This window comes from Ambystoma mexicanum, chromosome 10, assembly GCF_040938575.1.
Source record: "Ambystoma mexicanum isolate Mex_15411 chromosome 10, UKY_AmexF1_1, whole genome shotgun sequence".
Lineage (NCBI taxonomy): Eukaryota > Metazoa > Chordata > Amphibia > Caudata > Ambystomatidae > Ambystoma > Ambystoma mexicanum.
In genome coordinates this window covers 370193628-370219080 of record NC_090932.1, presented here as the reverse complement: position 1 = coordinate 370219080, position 25453 = coordinate 370193628, and positions in this window count along the sequence as shown.

Sequence of the window (25453 nt, the reverse complement as noted above, 5' to 3'; positions counted from 1 at the left end):
GTGGCTGGATGCACTGTCGCTGACGTGGTGGGCTCCCCGGTGTGATGGGGGCTGCTGGCGGAGAATGCGCTCAGCGGTTTCTGGCACTGCTGCATGATCAGAGTCAGGGCTGCTGTCGTCCTGTGTCTCCAATGTCACTGGACCTGGTGGCATGTCCTCCATGACGGTGTCCACAGCAGCAGATGTGTTGTCGGGTGGAGTTGGCATGCTCCTGGTAGCCTTGACAGGGTGTGGGTCTACTCCTGCTGCAATGTGGCTTGCTGTGTCTTCCGCCTATGTGTGGCGTGTCTGCCCCTTTGCGGGTGGTGGTGGTGCCTGTGTGCCGGGAGGTCACACTCACAGAAGGGCCAGCCACCTCTTCATCCTCAGAAGCCTCTGGCATTGCTTTTGTGCCTGTCGGGAACATAGGTGATGGTGTTATGTTTCATTCCCCAGGTGTTTTGGCATGCATGGCATTCAATACAAGATGATGAGTAGGGCCCTGGGAAAGTGTGTCGATGGACAGTCTTGTCCAGGGGTGTTTGCAAGTGGATTCACAATGATGGAGACTGCAGAATTCGGAGGGGTCACATACGGTGCTTGCATTTGGTCAGTGTGGGGATATGATATGATAGGTTATTTATAACACGCTTAATACCCAGAGGTTTCAAAGCGTGGACCCCGGGGTCGAACCTGTGTTGCTCTGTGTCATCTTGCTTTAAAGGCAAGCACATTGCCGCTGAGCAATCCTCCCGTGGCGATGGCAAGATGTCAGTGCTGGGGCAGATGTTGTTGGGCATGCATGCTTCTGATCTCCATGCACCCATGTCACCTTCATGGGTGCCATTTAGATTGGGGAGGTGGCAGGGTACATGGGACTGGAAGGTCCCTACGGGGCACTTCTGTGCTCCCACCATGTGTGTGTGGTGCATGGCACTTGTATGGGTCCCTTGTATGCCCTCCCCACTGCTCTGACTCACAGGGGTGGCCTTGGTGCACTGGCACATGGATGCTTTGTTAGGTGGCTGATGTGGCACCCACTCACGTCACGCTAATGTAATGCCTGGCTCATGGGTCTGGCCACTGGGGCGTCCTGTGCTGGCTGTCATTGTTGCATGCACATGTGTTGGGTGGGGGGTTCACTCACCTTGTGCCAACTGGCTGCTGGCACCAGCCTCCGCACCGGCAACTCCCTTGATGGCCTCCATGTCCAGCACAGAGCTGCACTTCTCCTCCCATGCGGTTAGTGCGAGCAGTGTCACAGTCCCTCTGCCGGTGGCTATGCTCTCCTGCCGTTGCTCGGACACAGTCCCCAGATACTGACCTGCAGGATATTCCAGCATTTGCAGCAGTCTTCGCCGTTTCGGGGGATGCTAAACACCATTGACACCTTCTCACTGACCATGTGACAGATAGCTGTCCAGCGCTGTGCAGATGTTTTATGCGTCCTCAACCCATGTAGCTCATCGTGGTGTGCTACCACCTCATCAGCAAGCACCCCAACTCCCCCTCACTAAATTTGGGTTTTCTGATCCAATCTCGGGCAGCTTTGCCCCTGACCCTCTCTGGCAACATTCTGTCTGGTTTGCTGGTCTTGATGGCTACAGGAAACTCTGATATTTAATGGATTGTGATTTCCCAAATGGCCGCCAGAGTGCTTCCCGTCCTGGCAGTGACGCGTTTACTGCCGGTACTAATAACACTGGCAATGGATGATAGCGCTATTTGCGCAGTTTTTTGTTTTACAGTAGTCTGTGTTTCGCCCCTATTTCTGCTGGCCACAAATAGCATTAATGTCGGGGACCAATGCGCGTGCTTGCTAGGTTGTGATTCAGCGCTATTTGTGCCACGGGTCACAGCGGTAATGATATTTCTGCTCGGCAGAAATTGTGCCCGCTTACAGCCAAACTTTTTTAAAGCTATGAATTGTAGAATTATGATGGGTTGATCATTTCAGTCTTGGAAAATGGAAATATGGGATGTTTTGGAAATCATGAAGAAGCGTGACCATACAGATAATCTGAAGTTTACTTCTTCTCATGAGGAAATTAAATTGGCAATTGGGTGCCGGAGTCAGGGAATATATCCAGCTCTAAAACAGCACCAATAGGTTCAGAGGGGAAATTAATATTTGGGTGCCATATCTTACATTTCTGTTTAATACAATATCTACCTAAAGGAAGGTGCGCAGCTCATGAAGAAAGGAATATGTGGTATCGCTTTATAAAAAAAATGAGGTAAAGGTAGTTTGTGCAACAAACGCGCTATTTCCCTGCGTACTTACAGGAAAGAACTATGAAAAGGTCATTGATCAGGGGCCAGATTACAGAAACCTTGCACCGGTGCAAGTGGAAAGTTGCACTGTATTAACACTAGGGCAAAGCTTGTCCAAGTGCAAAAATCATTAGAGCCATATTAGTAAACATATACAACATGACAAATGCAATTGTTCATGGTATACGCACTTGAGCAAAAATTGCTCTAGTGCACAAAACATGCACTTTAATGCATTTATGCACCAAGGCAAACATTCCCCTAGTGCTAATATAATTCTGTATTAGCACTAGGGCAAACTTTCCCCTGGTGCGAAAATGCAAGTTTGTTGCACTAGAGAAATGTTTGCTCTAGAAATTATACCATGGGCAATTGTACTTGCCATAGTGCAAATGGTGTCTAATATGGCCCCAATATTTTTTGCACTAGGACAAACTTTACCCTAGTGCTAATACATTTTTGCACTTGCGCCAGTGCAACATTTCTGTAATTTGGCACCAGGTGTTACATTCTTTTTACTTGTGCAAAAGTAGGTTTGCTTAAGGAAGGAAGACCTTTTAATAGTATTTATTTACAAATTCCAAGAGGAGATCTATGGAAATGATTGATAAAGTATGATCTTCAAAAAGAATGATTTATATGTTAGTAATGTTGCCACTGTAAAATGGGGGCTAGGTAGGGAAGATACTGAGTTGCTTGCTGTGGAAAAGGATGTGAGGCAGGACTGTGTTCTTTCCCCAGCACCTTCTTTTATTATAAATTAGCAAGGTGGCGTATGGGTTTGTGGCCCTTCCAGTGGATGCACCCAGTCGGAATGGAGATACAGGTATTTGATCATTTACAGATGATGCTTTGATAGTTTCAAAAACTTCCACTGGTCTTCAGAGACAATTTGTCACATTGTGAAGTGCAAGAATAATTGGATAACATTAAATAGCAGTATAACTAAGACTATGGTATTTATACCAAATAAAAAAGATGTGCTGAAAGTTAAATTTGGTCATAAATGGAGAAAGTATTGAAAATGTAGATTTCTTTCAACTATTTGTTGATGTCAGATGGAAGGATAGAAAATCTCTCGCAGGACAAGTCTATGGTGTTTTGCGACGCAGGTGACCAGGAGACATGCCCATTGACACGTAATACGTTGTGCCTACATACACGCATCCATACCTTTAAGAAATGAGGATCTGACCCTCTGCGGTAAAGCCCTAGCTGGACAAAGCTGTGGTGTGGCGCGATGCAGGTGTTTAGCGGCGAAGGGGTAGCAGCGCAGAGTGCGATCGCGAGACGCAGCCATTGACCATCAGCGTCCGAATGGTAAGAAAGGTGCGGGTAGGGTGGAGGAGCCACTACTGCCCCCTATTAAACTACCCTGCCCTCAGACATGCCTTCTCCTAACTGTCTACATAACATACTCTGTCTCTGTGCAAACCTAGGCTCTCTCTTCCATCGGTTAGCCGTACTTTGTGTTTTGTGTCTTGCCCTAGGTCCCCTCATTTGTGTGTTCCTATTGCACTGTGATATGTTCCCTCTGGCTCTCTCCCACTCTCTTGACCCCTCCCCCCAACTTTGGTTTTTGTTGTACTGTGATCTGTGGCCTTAGGCTCTCTCCCACTTCTCTAGATCCCCCTAATTTGTGGTTATTGCTGTACTGTGATCTATGTCTGTTGGCTTTCTCCAACTCTCTAGCCCCCCCTTCCTCCCCAAATGTGGTTACTGTTGTACTGTGACTGTGATCTGTGTCCTTTAAGGCTCTCTTCCACTCTCTAGTACACCACCCCGCTGGGGGTACCATTTGCACTGTTGAGGTGTCTGGTGTGCCCCTACCGTGTGCTCCCTACTGTGTGACCCCCCCACTACACCCCTCTGGACATCTTGCATTGGGTGGTTCACGCCGTTCATCTCGCCTCTCTCCCATCCACTCCTTCCTCCTCCTTCTACTTCCTCCTTGCACACTCTATGGTGATTTCCATTTCCCCAATCTTCTGACTGCTATTATATCTCCTATCCTATCCCTCTCACTAAGTCAGGAAGGTAGAAGTTCAAAAGGGACATCCAGATCTCCAACCCAGGCCTCGCTATCGCTGATACCTACATCAGTGCTTCCTCCAGACAGACTCTTACCAACATCCTCTTTGTCATTCCCTCTCCAGACCCATGCACCCCTCATATTGTCTCTGTTCTCTCTCCCTTTTCCTCCTCTCCCTTTAATGGTGGCACTCCTTGGCCTCCTTCCACCCTTCCAAGACCATCATTAATGTCTATCTGAATGACACCGTCTTTTCGATAGGTGTCTCCCGCGTCTTATCACCTTCCTTCCTTCTCGTACTACTCCTACCAGCACCTCTCTTTCACATCTGCCACCTCCTTCTTCCGCCACCTCTCTGCCACCCTCCTCCCCATCTTCTCTGGCTACCTTACTATTTCCTTCTACCTCCTTCACCCACTCTCAGACCACTCTATCTCCTTTGAAGGGTGTAGTTCATGGCTGTACCCCTCCACAGAAGTCTTTTAAATGTGGCAACCTGCTCCACGCTGCTACTCTCAGCTCTTGCTCTGCTGTTAAACACTTCTCTGACATCTGCCCCCTCCTTGAAGAACTTGGACTAGATGTTCTCGCTCTCACTGAGACATGATTCACGGCCAGCTGTGTCATGAGTTTTGACACTCTCCTCCCTATGGCTACAAGATCCTCTCTAAACCCAGAACCAACCGTCCCAAAGGTGGAGCAGCCCTAATCTTTCCGGAGTGGGTCCCTGCTTCTGTCATTCCTACGCAGACCTTCTCCTCCTCTGAATACCTGGTCTGCAGGCTCTCTATCTCTCCTGGCCTCTCTCTTACTGTGGCCACCATCTACAGGCCACCTGGCCAGGTCGCCCTCTTCCTCTCAGTGTGCGCTGACCTCTCCTCTTTTCTCCTTGTCTCTACCTCTGAACATCTCCTCCTCTGAGACTTCAACATCCACCTGGATGCTTCAAATCCCTCCCAGGTGCTCTTCTGTAACCTCTGCAACACTCTCTCTCTTTCCATTCTAACCTCCGGTCCAACACACTCAGTAAAGCGCACCTTCGACGTTCTCATCTCTTCAGACATCCCCTCGCTAACCCTCTCACCACTCCTCTCTTGTGGACTGAACACTTTCTGCTCTCCTCTCACCTGAAGCTCTCTGTCCCCACGGCAAAGCCGACCACAGCTCTGCCACCTACCTTTTTGGTCATTCGGCCCATGAAGTGTGTGTCAACGGCGGCCTTTGCAACTACTTTCTCTGCACCTCCTACGCTTGCGGTTGACTCACACTCTGATACAGCCGTCTCTAACCTGCATCTTTCTATCTCCAACACTCTGGATCTCCTTGCCCCTGTCATGAGAATCTATCTGAAGCCTACTTCCAAGTGCAACTCTTGGAATGACTCCGACCTTGCCACCATGAAACGCAAGTGTTGGGTGGCGGAGAGGAAGTTGAGGGCAACGGCCACATCCTCTGACAAACTGGCCTGATGCCTGCTCCAAAGGCAATATAGACTCTCTGCCCTGTCCAAGAAGAGAGCCCACATCCAAGGCCACATCTGTGCGGCCTCCAACAACACGGCTGAACTCTTTAAAATCTGCAAGGAGCTGGCCAATCCTTCTGCACTCTCCACCTCTCCTGTTCCCTGCCATGCACTCTGTACGGCTCTGGCTTCTCACTTCACCACTAAAACTCAGGACATCATGTCCTTTCTCTCCTCTTCCGCTCCCTCTACCTCTCTTGGCCCCCCTCTGGCCATCCCTCCCTCTCCTCCTACTTTCTCCTATTTCTCTCCGACCACACCTGACGATGTTTCTAGGCATGTACGTTCTCTGAAAGTGTCGTCCAAGCAGGTGCTCCACTGCTCCTCGAGAACCATTAAGGTCCACATTGAAACCCTTGCTCCAGCTTTGGCTGATTTCTGCAATCACTCTTTTTTCCACTGGAACTTTCCCCTTTCCCCTCAAACACCCCCTGCTGAAAAAGCCTTCTGACAATCTTTCCTGTCTGGCAAACTACCACCCAATCTCTCTCACTCCTTTCCTGGGCAAAATCCTGAAAAAGCTGTCCATGTCCCAGCTTACACTCTACACTGAATCTGTTGGTTGTCTCCATGACCAATAGTCAGTCTGGCTTTAGAGCAGCCAGAGGCTTGAACATTGCTCTCCTGAACACCCATGATGATCTGCTCACGGACGTCAATTCTAGCGTTCCTTCTGTCCTCATTCTCCTTGATCTCTCCTCTGCCTTTGACACGGTCAATCATGCCATGCTTATCAATCGTCTCTGCGAGAAGCTGGGCATCAACGATCAGGCCCTGGCTTGGTGGACCTCCTTCTTCCTGGACCGACCCTCCTAGGTCCAACTTGTGTTCTTTCGCTCCACCACCTCTCTCTCCACATGTGGTGTTCCCCAGAGCTCTAACCTCTGACCCTGGCTCTTCAATGTCTACCTGGCCCTTTTGGCCCAACTTATCTATACCTTCTCCTTTAATGTTCAGTGTTATGCAGATGACAGTCAGCTCTCCTTCCGGCTCCCCTCTTCCTATTCTGCTCTCTCGCTCATTCCTGACTGTCTATCCGTGATTCAGGAGTAGTGTGCCTCCAGCGATCTCTGCCTTAATACCAGTAAAACTGAGATCCCTCTCATTGGGACCCCTGCTCCTGCTTTTCCTCTCTCACTCTGGCTGCCCTCCTTGGGCTCTCTTCCCTCACCTTCCTGTGAGGCAAAAAACCTTAGTGTCATCTTCAACTCCACTCTCTCCTTCTCCCCTCACATCATGGACCTTGCCATGAAGGACCACTACCAGCTGCACCTCCTCAGAGGTATTCATCCTTTTCTCACTTTCTCCCAGAATTTCGTGGTCTCCAGAGTCCTAGTTCTCTCTAGGCTGGACTACTGCAAAGCCTCTTTCTCATTCTTCTTTCCTCTACTCTACGCCCTCTGCAACTAATGCAGAACACCACTGCAAGACTTTTCCTTGGCCACAAGCCCAGCCCTGAAATCTCTCCACTGGCTCCCGGTGGCTGCAAGGATTAAGTTCAAGACCCTCTGCATTATCCACAAGTCTTTCTGGGGCTGGAGCCCACACTACCTCCAATACTCGCTTCCTAAACACCTTCCTTATGAATCCCTTTGCTCTGCCACCTCCAACTCTCTGAGGGTCAGACGCTTCTCTAGGCAGAGAGCGGGGGTTATATCTCTCTCCTCTACAGGTGCCACCCTCTGGTGTGGCCTCCCTGTCACTCTCAGACTTGAGCCGGACCACCTGAAATTCCAGAAAGCATCTCAAGACCTTCATATTCTCCTCTGCTTTCTGCCTCTCTCTCTCCTGCTGACCTACCTGTCTGCTGCACTGAGTGGTTTCCTGGCTACCATTAAAGTCTCTCTGGGTACCAGGCTCCTCCACGACCATTAGCCCCTGCACTGCCTCTGGGCTTAACGCACACTTAGGGGCTGAATCTGGAACCCTACAGTCTCCTGGCTCCTTGCACTTACCCAGAGCCGCGCTGCCCTGGCTGCACTTACTCTGATCAATGCTGCCCTGATTGCACTTCCCCCTTCACTCCTCCTGGCTCTTCCCCTTCCCCTCCCCACCTGCATTTTGCATATCACACTTGCACGATCTGAATGACACAAGGCCTAGTAAGATCATTTGTTTTGTCCTCCCTCTGTCTTGTCTCCATTGGCGTGTCGCACCTAGAAACGCTTGTGTACAGGTGTATCATATCAAGTATCAAACAGAAAAAAAGAAAGTAATTTTGGCCCAGTATTGTGGGATCACAGCACACTTTTGTAAGTCCTATTGGGAATGCTGCCATTCAACCTACCATGGAAGTATAAAGGATGGAAGAAGGTCTTACTGTGCCGTATGGGGCAGCATTGTCGGGCTATTGTCAAATGCAAAAGTTGGCTGTAGTGTAGAATAGATTTTTGAAGACAACACTAGGGCTCTGATTTACAAAATTGTTTAACATGGGCAGGTTTCAAGTCCTAAAAATTAAATTGGCGGGACTAATCAACAAACGCAATGGGATGTGACGTCGCCGGAAATTAGCATATTAAGATGAAATATGCACATTTCACTAAATTGGCTTTGCATGCACACACAAATCGCACAGGACAAATGGCATTTGCCTTTCATAAAATCAACACACACACAACCAAGAGAGGATATTTTCTTGTGATAGTGTTTTTGAAAACGTTAAAAGGTGTACGTGTTTTAAACTCCAAGAACCAATACAAATGTTTTCCCTCGAACCTGCAGTCCCGAAATGGGACCTTTCACCTTTAGTTGTTTGTTATTTTTCATCAGTTTATAAGGTGCAGTGGTGAAGTCTGTAGCCTGCAAACCTGACGACTGCCGTTGGATCCCGAGCTCGGCTTTAATTCATAAATTCAGAGGTAATTCAATGTTTCTCATTTTAGCTGGGGGGGGGGGGGACTGAGTGCACCCTCTGAAAAAGGTGGGTGGACTGCATCCACCCATGTGTACCCACGACCTGAGCGCTGAAAATGGGAAAGTCCCATTGAAAACATTTTTGTAAATCAGGCCTTAGGTCTTTCAACTAGCACTTACATTCATACAGATTAAGCTAGGTTAACAGCCAATGGGTTATGATCTCTAGGGACAACAGTCCCTCCTCTTGTAAAAGTAACGCAGATATGAGAAGCAGTAGGTCCTCAGTCCTCAATGGAGTGCACACAGACATGTTATCCTCACATCCAAATCCTGAAGCTGCCAGAATGACTGTGGATGGTTTATGGTTCATTGTTAGGGTGATTGATGCTAAAAACAGAATGAGCACCAAGCACAGTGAGCGTTATGTATTTAGTGATTTAATCGTATGAACCTTTCATCAAAGATGTTTTTGTCCAATATGAAGATCTATGAAAAGTCTTATGTTTCGAAAATGCTCTTTAATTTTATGAAAAGCAGCCAGATATTTTACAGAGTACAACAGGAACATACCAGACTGTCCACCTTGGGATGACAACCATATATTATATAATCATATAACGTATATAAAAAATGTACGTTTTGATCATGTTTTTTTCTCAGTAAGACCAGCGTAATGGTCTTATCATGACGACAATTTATATTGGAAGTTATCTTTAGAAATACATATTTAACATTTTAAATATAGCCAGTTTATAATGTTAGTAAAATAAAAGACTTTTAATAGCTTCTTTTTTAATAGCTTCTTTTGTTGAGAATATACGCAATTTTTCTTCTCCAAATGTTACTTCCTTCTTGGGTAGGGTTATTCGTGATTGAAAGTAAACATCTGCTTGTTATAAATGCACCATTACAGTTTCCACAAACACTAATATTATCAAAGAATAGAAAAGAACAAACACAGTTATAGATCCACAGTCCCTTACAAGGTATCCCTCTCCTCCCCGCTCGACAGACAATGCGACCTCTGTGGGATGGCGATATTTCTGAAGGACATGCAATGGCAATGTGTGTCTCTAAACAATAGGCTCAGGATGCGTTTTTCTCTGCTACTCTCATTATACACTAGACCATATATAATGTGTGTTGTTTCTTTATTTGCACTCCTGTCAGCAATGGCTGGGCTGGCTGTAGAAAACAATGTGACGCTCACCCACATACAGTCAGAGACAACGTTTGTGACAGAGAGAGAGAGAGAGAGAGGGAATGAAAGCGTGCACAGAGGGAGAGAGAGAGAGAGTTAAAGGGAGAGTGAGCAGGGGAGAGGGAGAACTAAATCAGCGTGTAATATGCAGGGTAAAGTCAGTAACTATAACATTATCCTTTAACCCTTACAAGTTAAACAGGCATTGGCAAAGCCAATAGTTTGGTGTTTTTTGGTTGTTAATTGCATTTTACATTTATAGGTAACAATGCAGCAAGTACCTGGGCTCTCCTTACCAGGTAATTTCATGTACATCTGCAAATTAGTGCATGCAGAAAAACAACATTAGTAATGGACATAGCAGAAATACTACTCTTCAGTGAAGTGTGCAAACATCCTATGCATGGTGAGTTTAAGGGTGAGATGTGGTGGCAGGGGTAGGGGTGAGCTAAGGTGGGAGGTAGTAGGCAGCTATGACATTGATAGGCAGGGATGAGGTAGGATTAGTGGGGCTAGGCATAGGTGACCTAGGGTTGGTGTGAGGGTAGAGGTAGTCACGGGTGAGGTGGGATGGATATGGAATGGTCACTGGACAGGGGTGTGGTAGGAAAGGTGGGGGTAGAGTGTTGTAGGGTAGTATGGGTATACATTGGATGATTAGTGTTTTGGAGTGGTCATGTGGAGTGGTGTGTATTGGTGTTGTGGAGGTGTGTTGAATGCTGGAGTGTGGCATAGTATGGTGGTGGTGTTGCGGTGTAATGCAATGGTATTGTGGAGTGGTGGTGTGGTGTGGCTGTGCAGTGTGCTGGTGGTATGGTGCAATGTGGTGGAGTGGTGTGGACTGATGATGTGGTGTGGAAGTGTGGTGAATGTGCAGATTGGGGTGGTGTGAGGTGAGATAGTGGACAGGGAGACACCCGACTAAAACCTCTGCCAGCACCAGACTGTGTTGCATCATGCCTAGGGTGAGAGACGTGGGGCTTGTGAGGTTAAGTATGGACTCAGGGGGAGCAGCAACAAAACCAAGCACCCTCTTTTCATGCTTCTCACTATGGTCTAACAAGCTTATCCGCCTCTTTTTGCAGTTGTGTTACGGGTAGGGGTGGGATGGTCATGCAGTGCCATAAGTAGGACACAAAATTGATGAGGGGCTCCAACAAGTTGGGATGGCCTGAATGTTGGGACTAACTATAGATGGCATGGCCTAAGAGGGGGGGGCACCTGACCCAAACAATACACCATTAGACTCTGCAAATATGTACTTTGCGTCAGTCAGCATGGGTTTTCAAATTGTCAAATAATTTCTCTGGGGCTTGGTAATGAATCATTCTCTAACTCAGTACATAAACAATTAATTCAGTGGGTAAATAAACCACTATCATTCTGTAAATAAATCACTTATGTAAAAGTGGAGGGGACACAAAGCACCAATGTGGTTTAGTGATGATTTGCATAAAATCACTAAGCATTTTGAAAACATAAGAATGTTATATTTTAAATATGTCTGTAATAGTTATTCATCATCATACAAAAAGGTAGGTATGCCCCACATACAACCTTCAACACAGGGCCGGAAATATACTAAGGAAAACACAAGTGTGTGTATGGAGGTTACATTCAAAACAGATATGTGCAATTTCAATAAAATATACACCATCAAACAATGTGGAAATTAGAGTCCCAGTTCAGTAAAAACACATAACAATTATAATCACATATTCGTGACCAAAAATAACAATACATAATACACAAATCACATGAATAAAGTGCATGTAATAGCAGCATGACATATTTGAACAAAATGCAATGCGATCAACATCAGACATAATATATACAGAACATGTCCACAAATAACATGACTTAATTTTTTATAATTTCATGAACCTAAACAGTCTACTAGAAGAGACAATTAGTCTACATTTCATATGTAGGTGTCTTCCATAAAGAGCTCATACAGAGGCGCTAACATGTCACCCCTTGACTAGTTTCAGCAGACATTGTCCGAATATGGACGATGTTTTCATCAGGGCTGGCTTTTTTGTCACATTTTCAGGAGAAGCTCCTTGGGTCTACAAACACAAAGACACACAGGTTCACTGTAAAATAAGTGTGTGCCATTGAGGCTCCAATAGGTTCATAATGTGAGAAATGTAAATGAACTCTATTGAAAAATGCACCGGTAAATATCAGACATATTATTCAGAAGAGAAATCTGTAAAACATAATACAAAGCATGGCCAGGAATTAATAAAAGAAAACACAGATTACTGTGCTGTTCAAACCCCCTAGTTAGTCTTACATAAAGTGCAATAAGCTTCCAGAGATTCATTGTGTGTGCATGCGCCCTCGGGTCCAACCACATAACGATAATTCTCAGTCTGCAGCATGGTATACAAACGAATAATATAGCCAATTGCCTATTGGATGACAAAACACACCACATCGGAAACAATAAAGTTTCTTGTTCGAAGTTAAGGCATGGCAAATACTGACATCCGGTGTAAAGATCATTATAACAGATGAAGCCTTTTTACCTTTCTTTCCGTGTTTAATTCTGTAGCTCTTGAAGTCTAATTAAATGCCAATAAATCTCGGATAGACATCTCTGTCATGAGCGGGCTTTCCCAGCGGTTTCAGTTAAGAGGCTGGGCTGGTAATGTGACCATTATGTGAGCCAATGTGCATCTAACTCTAAAAACAGACAAAAAGACACTGGACGGGTTAGCCATTGACAATATAGCACCGCTCAAATTACGGAAAGCTAAACAACAAGCCCACCTGAACTCCTGGTTCACCCCGCAGCTACGAACCCTACGTAAAGAAAAACGCAAAGCTAAATCACTCTGGAAGAGCCACCCATGTGAATCGAACAAAGATCGCCTTATTATCACCACCCACAACTACAAGGATGCAATCCTACAAGCCAAAAAGGAGACACAATCTACATATCCCCCAAGCGGAATCCAACACTAAGGAGCTATTTAAAATCCTTAAAGAATTGGAATCCCCCTCCCCTGCTCCTGATACTTGCATTAAAGATAGCAATGGGTGCAATAACATCCAAAACGCTCTCCTCAACAAAATCACCACCCTCCTATCAAAAATCAATGCCAAACAAACCTCCTTACTCACCAAACCTCCCACCAAACCTTCCATAACTCCCATGACCTCCTTTTCTCACACCCCTTTTAGCTTCACCCCACTTACCATCCTCGAGGTCGAAAACATCATTCGCAATTTAAAACCATCTAATTGCCAAGGTGACTCCTGCCCAGCACCTATTATTAAGGAAGCGGCACATGACCTTGCTCCTTTCATAACAACATTCATTAACTCCTCATTCCTAACTGGAACGGTACCCAATAACTTAAATGATGCATGGGTTATCCCTCTCCTAAAAAAACCGACTCTAGACCCTGAAACTCCAACCAACTAGACCTATCACCACCATACCGTTCTTACTCAAAATACTTGACAGAGCAGCATACCTGCAAATTCAGAACTACTTGGAAACCAATAACCTCCTCGGCTCTAGACAATCGGGCTTCAGACCTAAGCACGGGACTGAAACGGCCTTATTAGACCTCAAAACCCAAATTGAGGACATTAAAGACAACAGCAAACTGGCCCTTCTACTTCTACTGGACCTATCCACGGCCTTCAATTTGGTCAATCACCAAATACTATGTCGGCATCTGAAATCCGCCGCCCACTTTTCCGACAATGCATCCAATTGGATCAGGTCATTCCTTGACAACAGGCACATGAGAGTTTTCTCTCAGCCTTCATCGGCTGATCCCATTCCAGTCCCTTGTGGAGTCCCTCAAGGGTCTTGTGTCTCCCCAACTCTCTACAATGTATTCAAACCACTATTTGATGTGCTTGACTATCTGGGCGTCACTTACACAAATTACGCAGATGACACCCAGATACTCATACCCATCACTGGTGACTACATTGCCGACTCCAAAGCCCTCAATGATATCTACCTTGTCATCCAAGCATAGATGGCCCAACATGAGCTGTGCCTCAACGATGACAAGACTGAGCTTCTCATTTTAGGTACGCAACAGAGACTTAACAAACTTAGTTCTCTGTTCGGCTCCTTTAACATTGACGGCATCCTAATTAAAGTTTCCAAAGACACAAAAACTCTGGGTATTTATCTGGACTCCTCCCTGACTCTCACTAGGCAAACCAATGCAGTAGCTACCGCATCTGCATACACCTGCAAACTGATTTCAGCCTGTTGCCCATTCCTTACCACTCAGAATTGCATTACTTTGTCCAGGACTCTGGTTGCGTCCAAACTGGACTACTGCAATGCTCTGTACCAAGGCACTAACCAGGGCAATCTCAACAAACTTCAGATTACCCAAAATAATGCCATCAGAGTGGCCCTCAATATCCCCCGTTCTGCTCATATATCAGAAACTAGGAAGAACCTCAATTGGCTCTCATTCACCCAAAGAATCTCACTTAAAGCACTGGCCCTCACATACAAATGTGTAAACCATCAGGCCCCAACGTACCTTGCCTCTCAATTTACACAACATATCCCATTGTGAGTACTCAAATCTGCACAATCCCAAGGCCTTGCGATCCCTAGATTCAAGCTCCAATCTGCGGGGGGCGCCAGCTTACCTGTCCTGGCGGCCAAGCTCTGGAACACCGTACCTCTCTCTATCAGAACCCTACCCTCATTCAACCTTTTCAAACACAAAGCCAAGCTCTGGCTAGCCTCATCTCACTAACAACAGTTCTTCTGATCATGGCTGGACCACTGTGTCCCTGTTATGCTTTGCTCCTCCACTACTGATCTGCTTGTTGCTCGGAACTGTAACGTCAATTGTATATTTCAGCTCGTTGCTCTGAATGGTAACGTCAATTGTATATTTTGTTCACAATTTATTGTAACCACTGTAACTATGTCATGCCTGTAACGCTCTTCTAAGATATGCGCCTGGTTGCCCTTGGGCCCGGTCTGCACTATATAAATAAAACAAATACAAAATACAAATACGAATTAGGGTTGACCCTCATGGTCCCTTTGCCTGATCATATGAGCAAGCCTGTGAAAGTTAATCCAGGATATTGTTTTATGAAATTCAATCATATAGCTAAGACAATGAAAAGGGAATGATATGTATAAGCACATCGCCAACATTTTGCATTTTCAAACCACTGTTTTGAACAGCACTTGTATGTTGCACAGACTAAAAAGGCACCAGAAAGCAACAAAGGGTTCATCCTGTTCCATATGCGTCGATGTAACGCCATAAGGTCAGCGACAGATTGTATCAAAATATAAAAGAAGAGTATGCCTTCCTTATCCAGTGGGAGATAAACTTTGCAAAGGCTAAATATAGCCTAAATTATGTCCTTTACTCCTATCATTAAGAATGTGCTGATAGCTCTGAACGGTATACAGCCAAAGAGGTTCCTTTTGGAGTAGCTGTTCCTATTTCACACAGCTTTCACTTGATTGAATTTTCTCAATGACACACCATGATAAGTCATCCTGAATATGACCCAAATTGACAAATGGCTCAACTAGTGTGGCTGACATTGTCTTGTTCCTAATCTTCAACCTATGTTCCACTATGCAGGATCTGACCTGCCTGGTGGTTTTGCAAACATATATCTACATACATGGGCATTACATGACATATATCACACAATCACTTCTGCATTTACTATGGAAGTTGAAGTTTCAGTCTTTGCCACTGACAGGAAAAGAGTTTTTTTGTTCTGTGAATTTACAAACAGAACAAGTTCCACAGGGGAAATGTACAGCAATCTGAGGGAGACCAAAATATGCCCTCAAATTTGTCACAGCAGTCTGTACTAATGCCTTCACAATATGCTGTTTTATATTCCTTCCCCTCTTAAAGGCACACAACGGTTGCTCAAATAAGGACTCTTCAAGTTGCAGCACATGGAAATATTGTTTGATGAATTTCTTAATGGCATTGCTGTGTTGATAAAAGGTGGTGACACACAACATTTTTGAATTAACTCTCTTTTTTGCACGTCTTACCACATGTTTGGGATAGCCTGTGTCAATAAATCTATTCAACGCCAGATCAGTCTCTGAATGAAAAGACTGCAAAGAGGTGCAATTGCATCTAATCTTTACGGACTGTCCATAAGGGATATTTTCCTGTAGGGCTTTGGGATGAAAACTCCTGTTGTGTGAAATGGTGTTTCTGTCAGTAACTTCTAATAAAACCCTAGTGTCAATTTGTCCTCCTTCACCATAATCAAAAGGTCCAAAAAACGGATTGAGATATTGTCTTTACAGATGGTGAATCCTAAAATGGTATTTAGTTGATTCATCCATTCAGAAAATTGGTCAATGTTGCCCTATCTAGTATCCCAAATTACCATATCATCGGTATACCTTTTGTACCGAACAATGGCATTGGAAAACAGCTTATTCTCAGAAAAGATGTTCAACTATTCAAATGTTGCCATATAGAGAATAGCTAAGTCAGGGGAAAAAGACACCCCCATTGCTGTACCTTTGATTTGTAGAAAAAACGAAGATTTTTGAACCAACATGGTTTTCTCAAGTTAAAAGGTATTTAACCAGATGCTATCTAGAGGCTTGCTGGGCCAACCTGTCAAGCATACCAACAGGCTCTGCTAACAGTCGAAAGGGAATGGTCCGGAAGGCTGCTGTAGCAGATATGATTAATACCTGTGGCAGTTTGGTCACAGGGGATTATTATCTGGAGTGCAAACTGGTCCAGGGGTTTGAAACACATCTAGATGTGGTTACTCCCCCATATGCACGATACTTGTATATGAAACTCAAGCTGCCCCATCACATATGTAGATTGGATGTGGCAAGAAATGATATTTGCAAGAGTTGTGGCTCAGCTAGGGAGACTCTATGCCACTTTTTGTTCTTTTGCAAAGATATGCTGGAGCAAGAAACAAGTACCTTAAACCACTCTGTAAATGCTATGGCGTATGCCGTACAAGGGATGTCCTGTTGTTGGTTCATCACTCTTGAAGCATTAACATTGTATACTTTGTGGCATCCTAACTCTCCCAGACATGGCGCATGAGGTCGAGGCCCCCAAATAGTGGTGAAATAATGTGATGAGTCTTCATAGTACTGTGACTACTTATTCTATCATGCATAGTTTGCTGATTTGGCCCAGAATCCACCTATGGGCCTACCGTATCATTGTAATTATATATTTGTGCTTGTGCCAAAAGGAATGTAGGATGCACAACCCACTTACACGTAAGCACCTTATGCTGATTTGCACAGAACCCAGGAGTGAAACCATTTTTATTATCAGCTTGTTTACAGTGTACATGTCTGCTAATTAGCATGGCGTTTGACTGTAAATATTGGCCATCGGTCAGGGATGTATTGTTTTAAAATGTTTTAGGCTGACAGGTGCTTATTAGCTGTACTTTTTAAATCTTCAGCCCACAATGTTTTTTATATTTTATTGATAAGGTCCATTAAGAATTGCTTACTTATGTGATGATGTGAATTGCTTTATACTGTGGTTAATGCTTATGTTGAATAAAGCCTTGTTATTATGATGATGATGATGATGATAAAAGATGAAGGCACATTACGGGGAGAAACTAAATAGTCCAGGCAGATTTAAATGACCTCGCCCTGTGTAATATTCAAATATAATGAAATAACATCCAGGGTAAACAAAGGGTGGTGTTTAGGATCAAAAGGTAAACTTTTGATGGCATTAATGACATCCCTCATGTCGGCCAACAATGTTCGGGTTGCAGTAGCAATGGTTTAAGGAAAACGTCTATCTATTCTCCTATTGGTTCCAAAAGGTAGCCACAAAGAGAAACAATAGGCCATCCTCAAGGATTAACAAGATCTTTATGTTTATTTTGACAGTATATAGAACAACTCCGATTCTTGGGGTTCAGAAATTCAAATTCCTTTTGGGTAAGGAAACCTACATCGTCTGTCGGAACCTGTAAAATTTCCTGGGGGAATACATATGATGGATCACCCATAAGGGTAAGGTAACATTTGACATTGTTAATAATTTTCAATGCTTCCCCCTCATATTTGGCAGTATTGATAACCACAGTCCCGCCACCCTTGTCCACACTTTTAGAAAAAAAAACATTAAACTTTGGTTTTTACTAAGTTTGCAAGTCTTGAAAAATCCAAACGTTTTAACAAGCATAAAAAGTAACTTGTATTTTAACCCCTGAATCCCCTTCCCCTCCCACAACAAAAAATGTAAACACTGCATATAATCTTTCCACACCTGTGCTAATCAGTAGGTACAAACGGCTCACCTGACAGAATTCCTGCCACCCCAGTCAGTTTGGGTTTTTCCCCATACCCTGACAATACTTCTTGAACGGTAAATGGCATCCACCCCTTGTGATGGGTAACTTACCCCTGGAGGTAGCGCAGAGTTTTCCGAGCACCCCTTACCGTTACCATAGACATTAATGTACAACTTTGGTCTACTACTCCTGCATTTTGACAGAAAGAGACCCCAATGTTGGAGGAAGCCTGGAACTGAATCATTTACAACCACTGTCCGTTTTTCCATAATAAGCATGTGTCCAACAACTTGTTCATCCAATCATCTTTCGTTGGAACAGATGAACTTTTCGACTTCTGGGCAATTGGACTCTCCCAGCCCTCAACATAGCCTCCCACAGACTCTGAAATCGGTACTCCTCCCCTTCCCCCACAGGACTCCCAACAATATTTGTACTGGGTCCATGTCAAGGTTCACCCCCAATATTTCCTTCATCCAACTCAGAACTTGGGCCCAGTATCCCTTGGGCAGAGAGGGGAAACTTCACTGTACATTTTGGAAAACTTCAGAGGGTCCATGTGCCACCCGTGGAGCTTTTTAAAATTGTGTTCCATTGCTGAGGTGAAGCGATTCCCATGAAACATAACACTGTAGACTCTCTCCCAAGTATCTTCTGGAATATCCAACCCCATTTGAGGAGCAAAATATTCCTTATAATTTTGGCTTCCTGTCTTGTCGGTTGACACCATGACCTTGTATAACTTGGAGAGACTCCCCTTCCTAGAGTCAGCACTGCCAATGATATGTTCAAGAGGAGTTAAGGGGCATGAAAGCTTGCTGCTCGATCTGGGGCCCAAGAAAATGCCCTTCAGTCAGATGTAGTCAAACACACTTATTGTCACTCACCCCAACATTTCGGCTACCACCTCATAATCCTTAAACGTACCCTGTAAGAACATTTGCCCCACCCTCTCCAGACATCTATCCGACCATACCTGGGATTGCCAAAAGCCTCAAGAGCCTAAATCCAGTGGGACCCCCAAACCGAGCTCAGAGGAGATGGCCAGGAGGAAAGTTTGCAATTTATGCCCCTGTTTTTCCAAACCAACCAAAAAACGCCCATAACGTGGTGTCTCCTCACTGTGCCCCGGACTACCTTTTGTGGGTACCACATAAGATCTCCCACTTTCTTTGGATGGCTGGAAATATCTTCCAGATATGTCAAAAAATTGCCCATATCATCCTGCATGTGTTCTAGAATCACCATCATTTGGGAGGCTTTGTAATAAAAATAAAAGTCTGGGATGCCAAATCCCCCTAAATCTTTTGGGACCATTAACGTTGTTCTATTGATTCTGGGATGATTCCCCTGACAGATAAATGTAGCCACCATCACATTCAAATTCTTAAAGAAGGAGTCTGGGAGCTTCGACGGAAGAGCTGAAAAGAGATACAACAAGCGGGGTAAGATATTCATTTTGACTGAATCCATTCTACCATACCAGGAGATCCTCAGTGGAGCTGAGCGAGAAAGATCTTTTCAAATCCCCTCCATCGTGCAGGCATAATTAAGGTCTATTGAGATTCATGTCCCTTAGGCAGAGCTATTTCCAACTATGTAATCTTTATGGATTCAACTTTCTTACCCCTGATGGTTCTTAGTTTCCCGATTTCCGGAGTCCGTGCCACTCAACAGAAGTACACTGGATTTGCACACATTGATTTTAAGTCCCAAGAAACGGCCAAAAGATTCTGTCTGAGCTAGCAGTGTGGGGAGTGATAAGTGGCATCCACCAAGTAACTCAAAATGTCATCTGTGAATAGGGACAACTTAAATTCCACCACCCCACATTTGATCCCCTTAATCCCTGAGTTTTCTCTTATCACAATCGCGAGAGGCTCCACTAAAAGGGTGGATAGTAGCGGTAAAAGAAGACATCCCTGCCTCGTGCCTCTTGTAAAATGGAAGGGAGCAGATAAGGTCCTGTTAACTGATACCCTGGCTGTTGGGTCTCTATATAGGGCCAAAATCCAATGGCAGAAATTCCGTCCAACCCCCATTCTCTGAAGTACCTTCCCATGTAACCCGATTCCACTCTATCGAAAGCTTTTTCTTAATCAATTGATATTGGGCAAGCTTTCAAATCATTCTCTTGGGCAAAATGTATTAAATTTGACGTCCCTTTATAAATCTGACCTGGTACCCGTGCACCAGGGTTAGCATAACTTCCTCTAATCTGGTTCCCAATAGTTTTGCTAAGATTTTCACATTTGTATTTAACAATGAGATTGGCCTGTAGGATGGACAGAGGGCAGGATCTTTCCCCTCCTTAGGAATCAAAACTATGAGGGCTCCCAGTAGAGGTCCAGAACATTGTTAAACATTGTTGCCATAAAAGCCTTAAAAAACTACACTGTGAAACCATTGTCACCTGGGGCCGTACCTGCCTTCATGTTCCCTATCATGGTAATTATCTCCTCCACGGTTACAGGGGTCTTGAAAGCATCCACTATTTCCCTAGACAAACATGAGTTAGGTAAGCCTTCCAAAAAGTTGTCAAGATGTGACCCATCACCCCAGTATTCTGCTGTGTAGAGATGACCGTAGTATTTTCTAAATTCTTCCGCTATTAACTCATCATTGTGAAGTGTTTTACCCTCTACAGTATGTATGGCGACCAACCTTCTCGTCTTATTCTGTGCCCTTAATATCCAGGAAAGGATCTTGTCTTCCCATTCCCCTTTTTCCATATATTTTTGTTTAAGGAACATCAATTTCCTTTCGGTCTGATGTAATAATAACGCCTTCAAATGGGTTTTATATTTTTTAAGTTTTTTCAGACGAAGCTGGAGACACCAAAGTATTTTGTGTACCTCCCAGCTTTCTGGCCTCAATTTTATTCCTCAATTCTTTCTCCTGTTTCTTTCATTCCCTCTTCCTATTCTTATTAGTTCCCCGTAATCGTTGCCTTACAAGCCTCCCACACAACCGGGATTCTCACTTCACCATTTTCATCGAACTGAAAATATTCTTTAATCTTAGCCAACAAACCCTGGGTGATTTCTTTATCCTTAAGAAGGAGGCCATTCCAAATCCATCTTCCCCATCCCTCTCCTCTGTCCATTCTCCCAATGTCACTTTTACTAGATTGAGATCTGGCCACCTGATGGGCTCTGTGGATGACTCTTTAACTCTACTTTTTCAGGGTATCTTCCAGCAGAATGTAGTCTATTCTTGAGTAGGAATCATTGATACGGGAGAAGTAAGTAAAAGGAGGGTAAAAGGGGGGTCGCCATTCCCCACCCAAATGAGAGAATCCACCACCCCAATTTCCTCATTGATTTGCTGAAAGCGGTGAAATTGTATGACCTGGGCCTGTGGTACATTTGAGGTTTCATTCTTTTCCTGGCCTTATTTGGGTCAAGAACCATGTTGAAATCACCACCTAACACCAGAGGACCTTCGGCGAATAAGTGGAGTTTCCTTCGTCACGACTCCCAGAAAGGCACCTAACCGTCATTGGGGCCATATATTGATCCTACGGTCATTCTGCTTCCTTTAATCCTACCCTTAAGAAAGATGATGTGGGCCTCCGGGTCTCTCATAATTCCATCTATTTCCATACCCAATTTGGTAGCCACAATTATGGCCACCACCTTTCTTTTAGAGATGTCAGATGCCCAGTATACTGACTCAATAGACCTTGCTTTCAATGCTGGTTCCTTGCCTTTCAGCCAAGGTGTTTCTTACACACACACGAGTAACAGTTTTAATTGATGGAACTCCAGTCAGTGATCCCTTTTATGGAGAATTGAGGCCCCGGACATTCACGGAGCCCATTTTAGGGACCAAATTCAAGTCAGTCATTAGGGCCCTTCCATGGTTTCCAATTACTTCCTCTTGAATTATCATTCACCATTTTGTAAAGATTAAGCAATGATCAAATCAACCAAACAACTATCCCCCTCAACCCAGCACAAACTGAATCAACGATCCCTGCATTTCCCCCCTCCCCTTTTCATCAGCATGTGGTCTGGAGATTATAACCATATCTCTTCCTGGTCAGACCACCAACCCCCAGATCCCCTGATTAAAACATAGCACACACTCCTCATTTTGAGCCCCCCTACCTTTTTACCCCTCATTTGTACCTAACCACCTCCCCATTAAACATCAGTTCCTCAAGTTGTTTTACTAACTCATATACCATCAAGTGGGCTCCGCCAAACCACAATGACTCCCTTCCAATCCCCGGGTCATTTCTTGGTAGCCCCTCACAAGGTATCAAACCTCTCAACAACTGGGGTAAAATTCCAGCTTCCATTCCAGTCTTCTAATAAGTCTGTGATTCCATCAGCCCCTGCCTCAGGTTTGAGTGGGGAATGGGGTCTTGAGTTTCTTGAATTGTAATAGGCCTCAAATGCGACATCTGTCCCTTAGACCCTTGCTCCTCATTGCTGTTTCATCCAAATCTCCTAATGCTCGGTTAGAGGGTCTCGGATCAATGTCCCCAAAACGTTCTCTAGATATTCTACTGATGTCCTCTTCTAGGATAGTTTGTATTTGGCTCCTTAAAATTCAAAAGTTAGAGACAAAGGAAAGCCCCATCTGAATCAAACTCCCTTGGTGGAGAGCCATTTCATTAGGGGGCCACAGTAACATTGTCGTCTGGCAGGGGTAAATAGTGAGAGATCCTGAAAGATGGTTATTCGATCCCATTTTACAGGACCCACTTTAGCTCTGTCCAAGCTTCTGGATTTTCCGTAATAGTAGTGGAATCTCTCTATGGAGCCAGGGCCTTGGGATCTTCTCCAGCGTGGTGGGCCCTATCACTAGTCTGTTCTATTCTCACCTCATTAATTCCTCTAATTATGTCCCCCTGTGTTTCACCGTCTCTCTCAGGGAATCCCAAAAAACTGAAGTTATTACTATGTTCTCGATTTTTGAAATCGTCCATGTTTAATGCGCCTTCCTCTTTTCCCCTTTCCAACTCTGAGATCTGCACGTCCAGTTGGGTCTCCAAGATGTCGACTGAGGATTGATTGGCCTCTAAACCTTGGAGTCTGTCAAGAATATTGACAATATTTATGTAGAGGCCATCAAATCTGCGGCAAATATCTACATGAAAGCCCCTAATTTACTCCAATATAGCTTTAATTTATAGTTTTATTGATCTCGCCTCTTCAGACATTGTGGGGTTGAAGGCATGTGAGACCTCCCTGATGCACTCAGATGGGGGAAAACTGGAATTTCAGGAGGGAGAATTGCCAGTCCATATAGGAGTGGGAGAGCGTGACTTCATAACTGATCAAGAACCTCTTACGTACCCCTGGGAGACTTGTCTCACTCCCTCCAGTCCTTATGTGGTTGTAGGTATTCCTCTTATACCCCGTGGAGGAGAGAGGGGGTCTCTCAATGTATAAAGAACAAGGGCCTTACGGCCTGTGGTCTCTTTTTGCGAGGCTCAGTGACTCTCCTGAGCTCTTTGACCTCCTATGATAAAGGCTCCCAGAGGTATCAGTGTAGGACCTCACCCAGAGGAGGGGGGTGCACACCAGGGCAAGTATTAGGCTTCCATATCCCCCTTTGACCGTGCCACATTTATTGTCTGGTGAGCAGGCGGGCCGTCTCCTCTAGTGCTCACCATTCTCGGTGAGGATCAGGTCAATAGGGATCTCTGCCCTCCACACACCCAAGTCTTGAAAGTGCTCCCAGTCTCACTTCACATCCATTGACTAAAATATAGCTGGTGAGCAACAGACACTGTAATCTCTGCCAGTTGTCTTAATAGTGTTGCAGGAACTATTATCCCCTTCTCCTTTGCTCCCGTTCACTTCACACATATCCCACAGCCTGGCTCTGTTTCGATCTCCACAGGTGTAAGCAGGCCTGTGGGCTTGAGAGGATGGGGGTGGCACACTGCACAGACCCGGCTCAGATGTTTCTCAATGCTTCCACTACAGGTGGGAGGAACGCAGCCCACTTTTCACTGAGGGATGCAACCTATGCTGGCAATATGACATCACACAATGTTCCGGCATTTGGCTGCTCGGTTGTATCCATGTTCGTAGCAGGGCCTTTGACCCCACAGTACGTTCTGAGGTGCTGAACGAATTCCCCTCTGTGCTGCCGTTCTTTATTCTCAATTGTGAGGGGTTCTTGGGCGGGCATGAGACCCTTCAAACTCTTCGGGATCTGGAGCGGGACAGATAGGGTACTTCATATCCACGCCCCCTGTTGCCCGATCGTCTGCACTTTTTATAATAATTTATGGGTCCCCATGCAGGGACTGGAAGATCATTATTTTCTTTATGCAGAATAATTACACCTGGGTGCAGCTCTGTCATATAAAACATTCAGGATGATCTTTTCAAAGGTCAAAACCTATTTGGAAACCATAGTAGTGTCAGGGATAAGCGATGAAGGTAAATGAAAAAGGGGTCAAATTAAACACAGGGGATTGATTTTCTCCCCTTCAAAAAAGACCCTCAGTCTGCCTTTTCTAAGGAATTGTCTAATTTCAGTTTCCAATGTAATTTTAGGTATGTTGTTCATGGGGACAAAGGGAAGGCCCAATTCTACTTTTCCAATTAATCTTTAGCCAAAATTCTCTTGGAAGTGTAAAAGACTTGAGAGATAACTCTTATCTCCTATAGGCTCTTCTCCGAGTGTCGAAGGCTTTCATGGGTGTTGGAATGTCTGTCTGAGGAGTTTGTAATGGGAGTGGAGGATAATCCCCCTTCCCCTCTGTATGAAACGGCCCCTTCTTAAAAAAGTATGGCCCTCATTACGAGTTCGGCGGTAACCATGCCGCTATTGGTGGCATGGTTTCCGCCGAAATCGCGTCGGGGTCCGGGTCCTCGGAATGAGGATTTACCAGGCCATTCCGAGTTCGGAAGGCCCTGTAATTCCTCCCTCCAAGGACCCGGACCCGGTCCTTCCCCATTCCCATTTCAGCCCCCATAGGGCTGAAATGGGAATGGGAAAGGGAGCAAACAACGGGCCATTATGAGATGGCACGCTGGTTGCTCCCTCTTCCCCTCGCGGGACCCGGTAAGCGCGCCTGGTTTATCCAGGCGCGCTTACCGTGTCCCGCGAGGGGAACTCGTAATGCGGCGGTACGGAGTGAACGGCGCTGGCACCTTTTACGGCGCCGTTCACTCTGTACCGCCAGGGTCGTAATGAGTCCCTATGTCTCTGTGCACTTCTCCTATAGCGACCACCTTCCCAATATCGGTCTGTTTCCTGCTCTGAGCCCAAAGAAGAATGTGAAAAGGTAACCCCTTTTTTCTTCTGTGGACCA